The sequence below is a fragment of the Rhinopithecus bieti genome, unplaced genomic scaffold (assembly GCF_001698545.2).
Source record: "Rhinopithecus bieti isolate Rb0 unplaced genomic scaffold, ASM169854v2 scaffold_64229, whole genome shotgun sequence".
NCBI lineage: Eukaryota > Metazoa > Chordata > Mammalia > Primates > Cercopithecidae > Rhinopithecus > Rhinopithecus bieti.
In genome coordinates this window covers 1,003,912-1,009,557 of record NW_016825370.1, presented here as the reverse complement: position 1 = coordinate 1,009,557, position 5,646 = coordinate 1,003,912, and the positions used below count along the sequence as shown (strand labels likewise).

General features: G+C 37.0%; 1 long non-coding RNA gene across 1 annotated transcript in view; it reads left to right on the top strand.

Annotated features, from left to right (window-relative positions):
* Positions 1–3,712, top strand: part of LOC108522640 (uncharacterized) — a 20,897-nt gene extending 17,185 nt beyond the window's left edge. The window contains exons 3-4 of the long non-coding RNA XR_001883555.1: positions 2,316–2,446; positions 3,442–3,712. This is a non-coding gene — a long non-coding RNA (uncharacterized LOC108522640). The remainder of the gene's footprint in view (positions 1–2,315; positions 2,447–3,441) is intronic.
* Positions 3,713–5,646: the final 1,934 nt, after the last annotated feature.

Sequence of the window (5,646 nt, the reverse complement as noted above, 5' to 3'; positions counted from 1 at the left end):
CAAGTTCATTTACTCTGAAGGCAAAATGGGTCAATATACATTTGAAGTACAGTGAAGTTATATAATATTATTACATTTATTACTTTCTGTGTCTGTTCTTTTCTGCATTTTCATGATGCTTAATTACAAACACAAAAGAAAACTAAGGTAAATAAATTTAGTTTCCATATCTACTGCTTATAAACCTCTTTAATAACACTAAACTCCCAGCAGAATGAGGATCATTTCATCTTCCTAAGGATATAATAGCTATATTCCCCAGAGTTGCTGAGAATAATTTTATAAAACATCATAATGTAGAAAGTATTTTAATGTATTGAAAATATGACACAGGAAGAACTTCAGCCATATGGGCAATTCATGCAAATAAATCATGTCATTTCTGGCTGTTTAAAAGCCTGTTCAAAAGCTTTTTTCTCTTACCTTATTGCATCTTTGGAAATAAAAGAAAATAAATTCATTGGCCAAAATGTGCTAATATGCAATCAACTTAAAAGATGAAATATTTTGCATCACTATATATCTAAAGTGGATTATTGATGGCAAAAGATCTTTTTTCAGTTTGACAAAATGACCAATTATAATCTTGTACTTTAAATGAAACTTCTTTAAAATAAAAGACTTCAAAGATATTTATCCAAATCAACCTGATCACTTTTAAGAGTGAATATACCTTGGAAGAAGTGTCCTCCCTTTAGTAGCTCGCAATGGATTACATCCTCTATAAAGCAGTCTGGGGTGAGTGAAAGAGGGGGGTGGAATTTAGTAATTTCATTTGATTTAATTGTTGAATCATACTTAGGAACCTAATAAGGCTTTGTTATTTAGAAAAACCAGAAACAGTAACTCAGTGTGATTTTTGTTAAGCTCCTAATGCTTTTCCATGAAAGATTATTTTGAATTCTTAAGGTGGTAGAATAGGAAATTATCCTATTCGATGTATACAGACGTTTTTGTCAGGACAAAAGGAAAACCCTCTGCTCAGATAATGGCAGCTTATCAAGAATCCTGACAAAAGGCTTGGTTTCTCCCTTCAGTGGGCCACCCACTGCTGTCTGGGTAGGAAATTTCCTGGCATGGACAATCTGAAGGTGTCTGAAAGACTGTCTATACTCAGCTCAGTGAGTGAAAGGAGAAAACCTGGGATGAGCAAATACTCTGGATGATGATACCAAGGTTGATTTGTTCCATCCATGTGACCAGGTGGAGTGCATATGTGCTATGTGGTCGTAGACTCCAAACATCTAAATTGTCCAGACCAGACCAATCTGGATATTTGGTCAAAGGAAAGGTCATGGACAAATTTTTCAGAGTTTTTCCTTTGTGCAATTTTATAATTTTGTATTATCTAATGTTTTAGCTTGAAAATATGAAAGACAGGCATCCAATTGATGGAAGAAGAGAAGAGACTTTTCCTTTTAGATGAATGTGTCTGAACTATTAGGCTTATTATGCTTGTAAGTGCTTTAGATATTTTCATGTATTTGATTCTCACAAGAATTTGACAGCCGAGGAAGTGGAGGAACTAGAGGTCAATAATTAGCCCGGGGACACATCTAAGTTGCACAGGCAGTATTTGAACACAGCATTCCAACTATGGTGACAATGTTTTTAACAACTCCATTATATTTCCATTTCATGGTCAAATACCTTCATTGAATTATTTAAAATTTCATTTGATTAAGTAGGTCTGGCATTATTCAGATCCAAATGTCAACCAGTTCAGCAAGCCATCTCAAAATATAGTAATTGGGTATTAAGAAATTATCTAGGCATTCCCTAAATGTATTGACATATTCAACGAGCACTGAAAATTATATGTCAGATATTCTGCCCAATCAGAGGCTAACATCTGCCGCAAGACAAATGTGGTGCCTGTCCCCGTGGAGCTCATATTCAAATGGAGAAAATGTCAACACATATCCCACACAGGGTGAACACTTCCAAAGGAGAAGCACAGGTTGGTGTGATTAGAAATGGCAGGTGTTTATGACGGAGGTGCCAGTGCAGCAAGAAAAGGCCTGTATCAAAGGACAGTGTTGATGCTGAGATTTGAAGGGCAGGCAGTAATTGAACAGTTGATGGTGTGGAGAGTGAGCCACACTCCAGGACAGGAAGACCAACGCGACTGAGTGAGCAGAGCAAAGAGGGACCCAGGCTGTTCAGGAGGCACGGCTCAGTTACTCAGGGCCCCACGGTCAAGTTGAAGATTGGAGACTTCATTGGGTAGGCAATAGGAAGTCACTTAAGGCTTAAGTCTCTAAGGACCATGCCCCAATACAGGTTTAAAAATATTTCTCTGGTTATGGTTTTAGGTGAGAAGATCGAATTTGGACACCATTGAGGAGACTACTGCAGTCACCCAAGCTCAAGATGGTTGAGAATAACCAGTGGGGATAGATTTAAGAGACACTTAGAGTCTGCAGCCAACAGGGCTGAATGAGCAGTAAGTAGGAGCACAGCTGAGTGACGTGGTGGAGGTAAAGAGAGGAGTCATTAACAGCTTCCCTCTTCCTGGCCTTAACATGTTACTAGGTACCTGTCGGACTTCTATATCTCAAAACGTGATGCAGCCCATACTACTTTTAGAACTGCTTCCTTTGTTTCTGCATCTGATGGACTAAGAGAAACATTTTCAATTTTTGTCAGAATACCTTCATAACACACACACATACAATTAAAATAGCCTTTACAGTTTTTACATTCCTGCATTTATATTTACACTTAACATTGAGAAGAGCCCACACCTAACGTACATTGTACCAATTGTACTGTTCTGCATGCCCCATCAGGAAAGCAGCTCTGGAAAAAGTGTGGTTGTTTACAGTTTCCTGGTTATTTAAATTGACTGCAAAAGGTGATATGTTCTTCAATATTATTGAATAGTGTTGCTGAGACTTTCTTGAATGTTACTGAACTTCCTTAATAACATCCCTAAACAACTGAGATTATGCTATCCTAAATAATGGTTGATGTGATGAAAACATCAGTCCATCAGTCACACAGACAAAACCCAAGATGATGTTTTGATTGCCATTGAGACAAAGTTATTCCTGCAACAATAAGAATGGCCAACGCTCATGGAGTGTCTTCTACCTGCCAGGTACCAACTGAGAGCTTCACACATATTGACTCACTCAATCCTGCAAACAATACTACCAAAGATGGTAATATTTATGTCTTCACTTTGGGGATGAGCAAAGTGAAGACACAGAAACTGAATATCCTGCCCAAAGTCAAATGCTAGAGAAGTGGTGGAGACAGAATGGAAAGCTGTTAGGCTGCCTGGAGTGAACGTCATCAGAAAAATGCAAGGCCTCTTTTTATGGAGAGTTATTCTTCTGCCCCAAAGATGGAAAGCTGTATTTCTGATTGTATATGTGAATAAGCAAATTTTAAAATAATCACATTTAATGCACATACACTGTGTCTTTTCCCTAGGAAAGTTATGATTCAGAAGATCATATAAAATTGAACAGCTGCCACTACTGGCAGTAAGTCTACTGCCATTTGGTAGATAACCTTCTTATCACACAGAAAAATATCAGTACAGACAAATAGACCACAAAGAAAATGAAACTATCAGCAAAGAAGATAAAGAAGGTCATCACACAAAGCACCTTTTTAAAAACGGATGGCTGTCCGGCAAAAATAAATTTCCTGTGGACAAGACCAAGAGCAAGGCAAGAGGAAAATAAACATGTTTAAACTATTGGAGAGTCCATAATTTAAATATAAACTCTTCTGTTGAGTGGTAGTGTGCACCAAATCAGTTCCAGGGATGGCGGTAAATGTTACGCTGCATTTTAGGAGGTATGGGAGAGGAAGTTGGGGCAAGAGGAACTAATGCATGATTAATGCTGGATATTTGGGATTGCCTAGAGCAAAGGAGGTTGGGGGCTGCAGAAAATTAGATCTTTGAAGATTTAATAGATTCCTCATTCTCTGTCAGTCAGCCCTCGTAGATTTGTCCCGTGTTAGCTCTGTTTTTCTACAGGTTTAGTATTTTTAGTAATGGCTTTTACATTTTAAAAAATCAGGTTGGACTTAAGCTCATGGACAATAAAACTTCGGGGTTAGAGATACTGTTTTTAGTCAGCAACTAGATGAAGATCTGCAATGAATGAGAATTTGGAAATTGATGTTTTTATAGTGACACAAGCTGCACCACTATGAGATGTTCTGAGAGAGGAAATATTTGAAATTGTTAACATTTGCATTTAAAATTGGAATTGAGAAATGGGCAAATGAAGACATAGCTCAATGGTCAAATTACATGTTACTTGGTTTTCTAAATGCAAGATTCTAGTTAAATTAGAAGGGTGGAAAAGTGTTATTAATTATTTTTTCTTCATAGGAATGTAAAATCAACTGTAAAAAATTAATGAAGGAGACCCAGGGATTAGCATTACAGCAAATTCAGTGATTTTTGCAATCCACGCCTTTACAAAGAATGTGTGATTACTCTTTCTAGACTTCATAGCACATTATAATAAATAGAGACCGGCAACATCAATATATGTCATAAATACATGACTGGAATTTACATTATTTCTGACAATTAATATTTCCTCAACTACCCTAGGTAAAGCAATGTGTACATCTTATAAAGTCAAATCTATTGATAATGCCATTTGCTAGCAGACAAAAAAATAGCAGTGGCATTTATTTCTCTGAATATATTCATCTTCTCAAGTAAGCCTAGGAAATCTGAACTGAAATCCATAGATAATTCATTAGCTTCAGTTCATGGGCTTGTGTTCTTAGAGTCTTCTCATACATCTAATATCCTAGCAGAGGTTTTGTAAGATTACTTCATGGAATGATTTCTTTTTCCTGAAAGGGCTGAGCTCATATAAAATCAACTAGGACGGGTTACTTGTAAAGCTATCGATTGACATGGAGCTGAAATGGCTTCTTTCTAAAAAATTTCTTCTAGAGATACACACGTTTTTGCAATGAAACCACTAACAACAGATGGGAGTTCATTGATACTTGTGCCAACAGGCTTCCATTTTTTCAGTTTCTTAGAGCTGTGGATACAGAGAAGGCAACTAAAAATATAATTTTGGAGAACAATTAGTCACTCTCAGGAAATCTATAAATATTCTGGGAAAGCAGCATGGTATACACATTCTGCTCCACAAAAAAAGATGACTGCATTATATTATATTATGTCATGATTTGCAATGTTGTGTGATGCATACATGCTTTACAATTCTTTTTTGCTTATATATTTAGAACATTCTAAAAAAAGAAATAGTTCTTTTGCCTGCAAAATTTGCAGAGAATGTCTGAATGCACCCTCTTCCCACCTCCTGCCACTGTGCGTCTGCCTCTCTGCATAGTTCTTTCATCACCCTCCCTAAATGAAGGAAAGCTTTCGCGGCCTCATACCTGTGAAGTTCTTCCACAAATACACATTCCTATAAAACAAACCAAAAAAAAAAAAACAGCTAGAGAAGCTGAACACGTGGAGAGTGCTTGTTTTTCTATAAGATGATCTTGATTTCTCTTAGGGATTTTGGGATATTGGCCAGCTCTGAAGTTCTTGGATGCAGTAAAATCATGGACACACCTATGCATGAGTGTGGGCATAGTCAGAAATCAGTTGACCAATCTTAGAAGTCAGCATTGGTCTAGGTA